Below are 9,985 nucleotides of genomic sequence, written 5' to 3'. Positions count from 1 at the left end.
CTACTTGATCATGGTGGATGATTGTTTTGATGTGCTCTTGAATTCGGTTTGCCAGAATTTTATTGAGTATTTTTGCGTCGATATTCATAAGGGAAATTGGTCTGAAGTTCTCTTTCTTTGTTGTGTCTTTGTGTGGTTTAGGTATAAGAGTAATTGTGGCTTCATAGAAGGAATTCGGTAGGGCTCCATCTGTTTCAATTTTGTGGAATAGTTTGGATAATATTGGTATGAGGTCTTCTATGAAGGTTTGATAGAATTCTGCACTAAACCCGTCTGGACCTGGGCTCTTTTTGGTTGGGAGACCTTTAATGACTGCTTCTATTTCCTTAGGAGTTATGGGGTTGTTTAACTGGTTTATCTGTTCCTGATTTAACTTCGATACCTGGTATCTGTCTAGGAAATTGTCCATTTCCTGAAGATTTTCAAATTTTGTTGAATATAGGTTTTTATAGTAAAATCTGATGATTTTTTGAATTTCCTCCGAATCTGTAGTTATGTCTCCCTTTTCATTTCTGATTTTGTTAATTTGGACACACTCTCTGTGTCCTCTCGTTAGTCTGGCTAAGGGTTTATCTATCTTGTTGATTTTCTCAAAGAACCAACTTTTGGTTCTGTTGATTCTTTCTATGGTCCTTTTTGTTTCTACTTGGTTGATTTCAGCTCTGAGTTTGATTATTTCCTGCCTTCTACTCCTCCTGGGTGTATTTGCTTCTTTTTGTTCTAGAGCTTTTAGGTGTGCTGTCAAGCTGCTGACATATGCTCTTTCCTGTTTCTTTCTGCACGCACTCAGCGCTATGAGTTTTCCTCTTAGCATAGCTTTCATTGTGTCCCATAAGTTTGAGTATGTTGTATCTTCATTTTCATTAAATTCTAAAAAGTTTTTAATTTCTTTCTTTATTTCTTCCTTGACCAGGTTATCATTGAGTAGAGCATTGTTCAATTTCCACGTATATGTGGGCATTCTTCCCTTATTGTTATTGAAGACCAGTTTTAGGCCGTGGTGGTCCGATAGCACGCATGGGATTATTTCTATCTTTCTGTACCTGTTGAGGCCCGTTTTTTGACCAATTATATGGTCAATTTTGGAGAAAGTACCATGAGGAGCTGAGAAGAAGGTATATCCTTTTGCTTTAGGATAGAATGTTCTATAAATATCCGTTAAGTCCATTTGGCTCATGACTTCTCTTAGTCTGTCTACATCACTGTTTAATTTCTGTTTCCATGATCTGTCCATTGATGAGAGTGGGGTGTTGAAATCTCCCACTATTATTGTGTGAGGTGCAATGTGTGTTTTGAGCTTTAGTAAGGTTTCTTTTACATATGTAGGTGCCCTTGTATTTGGGGCATAGATATTTAGGATTGAGAGTTCATCTTGGTTGATTTTTCCTTTGATGAATATGAAGTGTCCTTCCTTATCTTTTTTGATGACTTTTAGTTGGAAATTGATTTTATTTGATATTAGAATGGCTACTCCAGCTTGCTTCTTCTGACCATTTGCTTGGAAAGTTGTTTTCCAGCCTTTCACTCTGAGGTAGTGTCTGTCTTTGTCTCTGAGGTGTGTTTCCTGTAGGCAGCAGAATGCAGGGTCCTCGTTGCGTATCCAGTTTGTTAATCTATGTCTTTTTATTGGGGAGTTGAGGCCATTGATATTGAGAGATATTAAGGAATAGTGATTATTGCTTCCTGTTATATTCATATTTGATGTGAGGTTATGTTTGTGTGCTTTCATTCTCTTTGTTTTGTTGCCAAGACGATTAGTTTCTTGCTTCTTCTAGGGTATAGCTTGCCTCCTTATGTTGGGCTTTACCATTTATTATCCTTTGTAGTGCTGGATTTGTAGAAAGATATTGTGTAAATTTGGTTTTGTCATGGAATATCTTGGTTTCTCCATCAATGTTAATTGAGAGTTTTGCTGGATACAGTAATCTGGGCTGGCATTTGTGTTCTCTTAGGGTCTGTATAACATCAGTCCAGGATCTTCTGGCCTTCATAGTTTCTGGCGAGAAGTCTGGTGTGATTCTGATAGGTCTCCCTTTATATGTTACTTGACCTTTTTCCCTTACTGCTTTTAATATTCTTTCTTTATTTTGTGCGTTTGGTGTTTTGACAATTATGTGACGGGAGGTGTTTCTTTTCTGGTCCAATCTATTTGGAGTTCTGTAGGCTTCCTGTATGTCTATGGGTATCTCTTTTTTTAGGTTAGGGAAGTTTTCTTCTATGATTTTGTTGAAGATATTTACTGGTCCTTTGAGCTGGGAGTCTTCACTCTCTTCTATACCTATTATCCTTAGGTTTGATCTTCTCATTGAGTCCTGGATTTCCTGTATGTTTTGGACCAGTAGCTTTTTCCGCTTTACATTATCTTTGACAGTTGAGTCAATGATTTCTATGGAATCTTCTGCTCCTGAGATTCTCTCTTCCATCTCTTGTATTCTGTTGGTGAAGCTTGTATCTACAGCTCCTTGTCTCTTCTTTTGGTTTTCTATATCCAGGGTTGTTTCCATGTGTTCTTTCTTGATTGCTTCTATTTCCATTTTTAATTCCTTCAACTGTTTGATTGTGTTTTCCTGGAATTCTTTCAGGGATTTTTGCGATTCCTCTCTGTAGGCTTTTACTTGTTTATTAATGTTTTCCTGTGCTTCCCTAAGTGTGTTCAGGTCTTTCCTGAAGTCCTCCAGCATCATGATCAAATATGATTTTGAAACTAGATCTTGCTTTTCTGGTGTGTTTGGATATTCCATGTTTGTTTTGGTGGGAGAATTGGGCTCCGATGATGGCATGTAGTCTTGGTTTCTGTTGCTTGGGTTCCTGCGCTTGCCTCTCGCCATCAGATTATCTCTAGTGTTACTTTGTTCTGCTATTTCTGACAGTGGCTAGACTGTCCTATAAGCCTGTGTGTCAGGAGTGCTGTAGACCTGTTTTCCTCTCTTTCAGTCAGTTATGGGGACAGAGTGTTCTGCTTTCGGGCGTGTAGTTTTTCCTCTCTACAGGTCTTCAGCTGTTCCTGTGGGCCTGTGTCTTGAGTTCACCAGGCAGCTTTCTTGCAGCAGAAAATTTGGTCTTACCTGTGGTCCCGAGGCTCAGGTTTGCTCGTGGGGTGCTGTCCAGGGGCTCTCTGCAGCGGCAGCAACCAGGAAGACCTGTGCCGCCCCTTCCGGGAGCTTCAGTGCACCAGGGTTCCAGATGGTCTTTGGCTTTTTCCTCTGGCGTCCGAGATGTGTGTGCAGGGAGCAGTCTCTTCTGGTTTCCCAGGCCTGTCTGCCTCTCTGAAGGTTTAGCTCTCCCTCCCACGGGATTTGGGTGCAGAGAACTGTTTATCCGGTCTGTTTCCTTCAGGGTCCGGCGGTGTCTGTGGCAGGGGTCCTGCCGCTCCTGGGCCCTCCCCCACGGGAGCCCAGAGGCCTTATACAGTTTCCTCTTGGGCCAGGGATGTGGGCAGGGGTGAGCAGTGTTGGTGGTCTCTTCCGCTCTGCAGCCTCAGGAGTGCCCACCTGACCAGGCGGTTGGGTCTCTCTCTCACCGGGTCTGGGAGCAGAGAGCTGCTGCGGGCCGGGATCCGCGGGTGTGGGACTTCTGGTAAACACAGAACGTGCCCGGTTCTAGAGAAATTCTGCTTCCGTGTGTCCCAAGCTCACCAGGCAGCTTTCTTGCAGCAGAAAATTTGGTCTTACCTGTGGTCCCGAGGCTCAAGTTCGCTCGTGGGGTGCTGCCCAGGGGCTCTCTGCAGCGGCAGCAACCAGGAAGACCTGTGCCGCCCCTTCCGGGAGCTTCAGTGCACCAGGGTTCCAGATGGTCTTTGGCTTTTTCCTCTGGCGTCGGAGATGTGTGTGCAGGGAGCAGTCTCTTCTGGTTTCCCAGGCCTGTCTGCCTCTCTGAAGGTTTAGCTCTCCCTCCCACGGGATTTGGGTGCAGAGAACTGTTTATCCGGTCTGTTTCCTTCAGGGTCCGGCGGTGTCTGTGGCAGGGGTCCTGCCGCTCCTGGGCCCTCCACCACGGGAGCCCAGAGGCCTTATACAGTTTCCTCTTGGGCCAAGGATGTGGGCAGGGGTGAGCAGTGTTGGTGGTCTCTTCCGCTCTGCAGCCTCAGGAGTGCCCACCTGACCAGGCGGTTGGGTCTCTCTCTCACCGGGTCTGGGAGCAGAGAGCTGCTGCGGGCCGGGATCCGCGGGTGTGGGACTTCCGGTAAACACAGAACGTGCCCGGTTCTAGAGAAATTCTGCTTCCGTGTGTCCCAAGCTCACGAGGCAGCTTTCTTGCAGCAGAAAATTTGGTCTTACCTGTGGTCCCGAGGCTCAGGTTTGCTCGTGGGGTGCTGTCCAGGGGCTCTCTGCAGCGGCAGCCCCCTATGTTCTTCTGATGGTAGGATTCTATGCCTAGAAATATTTAGAGCAATTCAAAAAGTATATACACAAATAAAAACAAAGAATACACCTTTCAAGCACAAGGGCATGCAATACAGCAAAGAGAATGTTAGGGGATGGAGCGATGGCTCAGCGGTTAAGAATGTGGTTAAGAACCTTCTGAGGGTCTGTTTGGTTCCCAGCACCCACCCAGCTCACAACCGCTTCTAACTCCAGTTTCCAGTAGTCTTATGCCTTTCCTGACTTCCTTAGGTGCCCACACATGTGGCATGTGCTCATGTACATACATACAGATATACTCATATATACTGAGGCACGCACATACATATACCCATACACATACACACACACAAAAATACACAACAGATACCCACAAATACACACACACACACACACACACACACACACACACACGCACGCACGCACGCACATACGCACATAATTTTTTAATCTTTGAGAGAGAAGGAATTAAGCCCAGGAAATGCAAGTTGCTGATAATAGCATTTTAGAAAATGAACTGAAGAGGAGTTATTTATATATCTTTAAACTGTCTAAAAGGTTTGGGAGACTGATTTTCTTTTCTACAACTTCCTTAAGTAGACATTGCCTCCTTTGCTTGAATACAACACAGTTCCAAAGGCTAAACATTTTCCAACACTGATAGTGTCTTCTTTCCTCAGAATTCTCCCTATTTCATATGGACAAGTACACTCTACAATCCCGCATTTTTCCCTTTTCAGTACACGAGAGCCCAGGTAGGGCCCTGTGTTAATTCTATCAGTATAAAACAATCATGAGGTAATGAACTTCCAAACAGAAAAGGATTGTTCTGACCCACACTTTTGGAAGTTCTAGTCCTGGGTCAGTAGCTTTATCACTTAGGACCTGTGTCCAGGCAACATGCCATTATGACAGCATGAGACAGAACAGAGCTTTACTCCTGGGGCAAGAAGCGAGAGAGAGAGGACAGTCTCCACCAGGACAGTACTCTGATGACCCGAAACTTCTCATTACGTCCTACCATCCAAACTCCTGGCACTCCCTCAGTATTACAAGTCTACCGACAAAATCTTCAGCATGTGGAACTTGCGGGACATTCCAGTCTGAAAACACATTGGCAGGTTGGATAACAAGCGGAATGCCCCAAATGTTCCTGCCTACCTCGATGGGCCCTATTCTGAGAGGATAACAGCTATGAAATCAGAGTTTAGAGAAGAATACCATCATCAGAGCAAAGTTCTTCAGGTCCTGCATGGGTAGTATAAAGTGATATGACAAGAACCCCCCACTGCCATTTTCTCAGTGGTCAGGATGTGGCAAGTATTGGTGTTTGGGCTCAGCCAGAAGCCATGTACACCCTGAGGGCCCCTAAGGACCAACATGGCAAGTACTCACTCCGGATGGCTCCTTTAATTGTAAAGCATAAAGCACTTCTTAATTTTTAGGAATGTGTTCCTTGTTTCTTGTCACAGCTACTTGGTTGCACTAACTGACTTCCTATATTAGTGCATCTGTTTTTCCGAAATGAGGTACCTCTCATGAAGGTAAGACTTCTCCATCAGTCAGAGCTTTCAGGAAGGGTTAGGAGTCAAGTCTCCTCCTGAGTACAAAAGTTATGTTTGTAATATCTTGAGTCAATGCACAGTTATGTCCTTTTGTTCCATTTTATTAATTTTAAATGAAGTCCTACTAATTAAATTACCGGGTAACCTGTCTGTCATCTATATTGAAAACAAAAATGGGGGTAGGATAGTCAGAAAGCGTATTGTGTGCTTACATGTCTCCCATGGCAGTAAGCGTTTTCTAGCAGCAAATGTCTAAATGTGATAGGAAAGATAACTGTGCTTACCTCATTCAGCTGCCAGAAAGAAAAAAAGCCACCAACCGTGTGTGATTGGTGACAGGTTCTTGCTGAGGAACCCTGAGTAGGTTTGGGTTTCTCTTTAGGGGTCTGCAAAGCTTCCCCATCATTCACCGTCTCCCACTGTATCCCCTACCCGGGCACTGTAGAGCAAGTATAAGAATTACACAGTGCTTTGGAGCATCGTGGGCTTTCAAAACACACATAGCTCAGACTTCCCTAAGGTTTTAAGCACAACCTTCTCTTGAGACATGCATGGCTTAAATAAAACGTAACTAAACACCAGGTCTCTTTGCATTTGAATCCTCTGCCCCAGAAGAAAAGCATAGTATGCCAAAGAAATTACATAATGTCTTGTTATGGGACGAGAGAAAGTGCTTTGAATTTAGACTACACCGCCATATTATCTGATGATCAAAAGGACAATGTGTGTATAATTGAAACATGTTCAACTTGGCCAGGTATGATGTAATATCAATTCATAAACACGGATGTCTAACCTCAGGATCCTGGTGAAGTGCCTGACTGCTTACTGTCTGCGTGAATTACCTTGGTCCTCGTGTCTTGAATTTATCAGCCTAGTTTTGGGTCCTTATAGGGGGAGTGCGATAGCAATATTCAGCTAAAACATTGATTAAAAGGGATGATGCTTTCATCCTAAAATTAATGCTCAAAGATCTGATACCTAAAGAAAATAAAGCATGAGAGCCTCCTCGACTCTGTCCAGATTCCTTACCTCAGAGCCTCAGAATCTGAGTATCAAGTGGACAGAATATGGTTTGATGGAATTTTATTCCACACACAGTGTCTCCTTTGTATTCCAGTTTCACATGTGAAATAGAAATCCTTCCTGCATCCTGCAGTCTTGAATTGGAGATGCTTCATTGAAAAGACTTCTTTCCTCCTCCTCCTTTCCTCCTCCTCCTCCTCCTCCTCCTTCTTCTTCTTCTTCTTCCTTAAAAGAACTTTGATAAAACTGAATAAAAACATATGGCATTGTAGAGAGAATATCTTGTATATTATATGGATGCATCACCTGTTAATTAAATAAAGGTGGGGCATCAGGAGGAGAGAGAATTCTTGGACAGAGCCAGGCAAGGGGAGCTCTGGCAGGAAGAGGGAGCAGGTAGGATGCCTGGTACATGAGTACAGGTAACCGATCACATGTCAGAATGTAGCTTAAAATAAATGGGTTGTCTTTACTTATGATCTAGTCAGAAAAGAACCTAGCTATATGGCCAAGGTATTTATAAATTTGAGTCTGAGTCTTATTTCTGGGAGCAAGGGGCTGGGAAGAAGAACTGGGACCTAATTTCATGTTAGAAAGAACCCTAGAACAGAGCAATGCTTTGACCAGAGAGCTGTTTCTGAACTGATGGACAAAAGAATGTTCATTCACCACCTGTTAGAAAATGTTAGTGTCCCTATTCAATCTGCACCTAATTTAGCATGTAATTGGAAGTGTAGCAGTTGCAAAGCAGGCAAATCTGTCTGAAGACTTGGCTTTTTAAGCTGAACGTATTAATTACACCAAAGTAGAGGAGAACAGAAAGCCACAGGGACAATGGAGACCATTTTCAAAGTGACAGCTCACCAGGACACACACTGGTCACTTAGAGAGATGAAAGCACACTGTAGCCTGAACAAGCATGAACTGCTTCAGGGCTGTCACGGGATCACTGTCACAAATTGTCCGCAGATGTTTTTCTATTTAAGTCCAGTGAGCCCTGGCTCATCTTGCTATTAAAAAAAGAAAAGGAAATCCTAATACCTCATATCAATTGGTAGCTTTTGAAGTCTTTATATTTTATTACTAATATTCTAATATTATTTTTCTATTTGTTCACATTCAAAATCTCACATGCAAGGAGTACACAGCAATATTTTATTCTTCAGTGTTCTGCTAAGTCCAGACATTCGGCAGGACGATCCTGGCATATCTTCCAAATAAAATTTCCATTAATATAGTCTGTTTGCATGGCTGTCATCCTCACAAGTGGGATCCCTCATTCGACTACTTGAGCAGTGGTGGCCACAGCAAGGAGAAGTTGATACAAAACAGTAAGTCTCACAAGGAGCTAAACCGAGCAAGCATCCCCTCTTTGATACACTGAGAAGCAACAACTGTACTAAAATTAAATTAAGATGGCTCAGTGGGTAAAGCTCTTGCCACAAAGACTAATGACCTGAGCTCAATTCCCAAGACACACATTATGTAAGGGGAAAACCAGCTTTTGTTTTTGTCCTCTGGCCTCCATACATGGCCTTCAGTATACATGAATAAGATGTAAAATGGGGAAAGAGGAGAAGGAGATAGAGGAGGGAGAGGAGGAGGAAGAGGAGGAGGAGGAGGAAGGAGATGGAGAAGGAGGGAGAGGCAGGAAAGACAGCTCTCTGTGGATTATTATGTGACCAAGTAAAAGAGTTGTTGAGAGGGCTGCACACAATGCAGGCATCAGCAGGAGATATGAATTCTTCATCATACCTACTGGCATCAATTGTTGGTTGTTTATTCTGAAATGGATCATCACTGAATGGTGCAAATTTAGAAATCCACTGATTTCTTTGGGGACACAAAACACTCAGGTTCTCTTCCCGCCAAGTTGCTTTGTCATACAAACCCAACCACACACCCAGAATATCAGACTCTAAAATCTTCAGAGTAATAGAGAATGTCATTGACGAAGAAGAGAAACAGGGACAAGGACAACTTGTTTAAAGGGCCCAACTCCCAATTATTGTGACTACACATTTCTTTATTTATACAACATTTGAACCTATAGTAAGGGTGCCATTTCTCGTGCCCTTCCCTGCCTCATCAGCGCATTCTTTGGTGCCTTTGTTGAGATTTGAGTTCAGTGTCCTATTCTGTGTAAAACCAGCTTCCCTCCAGGTGTTCCAGTCCTCTTCTCGGCTGAGCGTTTTCAATCCCCAAAGATACTGAAACTCTGAAACCAGAGCACGAGAAAGTCCATGACCAGCACACTGTCGTGTACATACTTGGCATAGTTATCTTGTTTCTGTTAATGTTCTATGCTTCAGTTATTTTTGACATCCTTGTGTTTTCTTTTAACACACGGAATGTTAAAAGTTCTTCAGGAAAATGAGTCAGAGACTACATATGTGTGGAGGCTGGCAGGCAGCCAGGAAAGAGCACTGCAAGGTAAAATATGAACGTGAGGAGCTCTTCCTTTTCCTCAGCCTTCTGTGGAGGTGCAGGTAAATCATGGGTATCCTGCAGTATCATTATCTTTACATCCCAGGTAAAGAGGCTCACATTTGAAGAGGGATCTTATCCTAAGGCTGGAAAACTGAAATATTATGTGTATGGTGGCTCTCTTCTAGAACGGAACAATTATGTCTTAAGATGAGAGACAGATAGACACACAGAAAGACAGATAGAGGTGAAAAAGAGAGAATGATTATGTCCACAAATGAGTGACAGGAAAGAAGCTAGACAGTTATTTACTGATTCAGTTGTCCCAGAAGGAGTCTGAACAACTCAGAAGGAGATGCAGTCATCCAACAGAGCACAAAACTGAGGACAGAGCTGTGGAAGGTGGAGGAAGCATGCGGCACTCCGTTTAGATATAGCAATTATGTGAGCTAATATATCGAGTTAGTTTGAAAAAAGAAACTACAAAAACTATACTGAATTAGCTACTTAGGAACACAAATGATAGGTTTTAGATCTAAATAGATAGATGCACAGATGATAGGTAAATTGATGATGATAGAAAGAAAGAAAGAAAGAAAGAAAGAA

This window comes from Rattus norvegicus, chromosome 5 (assembly GCF_036323735.1).
Source record: "Rattus norvegicus strain BN/NHsdMcwi chromosome 5, GRCr8, whole genome shotgun sequence".
NCBI classification, from domain to species: domain Eukaryota; kingdom Metazoa; phylum Chordata; class Mammalia; order Rodentia; family Muridae; genus Rattus; species Rattus norvegicus.
This window is presented reverse-complemented; position numbering follows the sequence as displayed.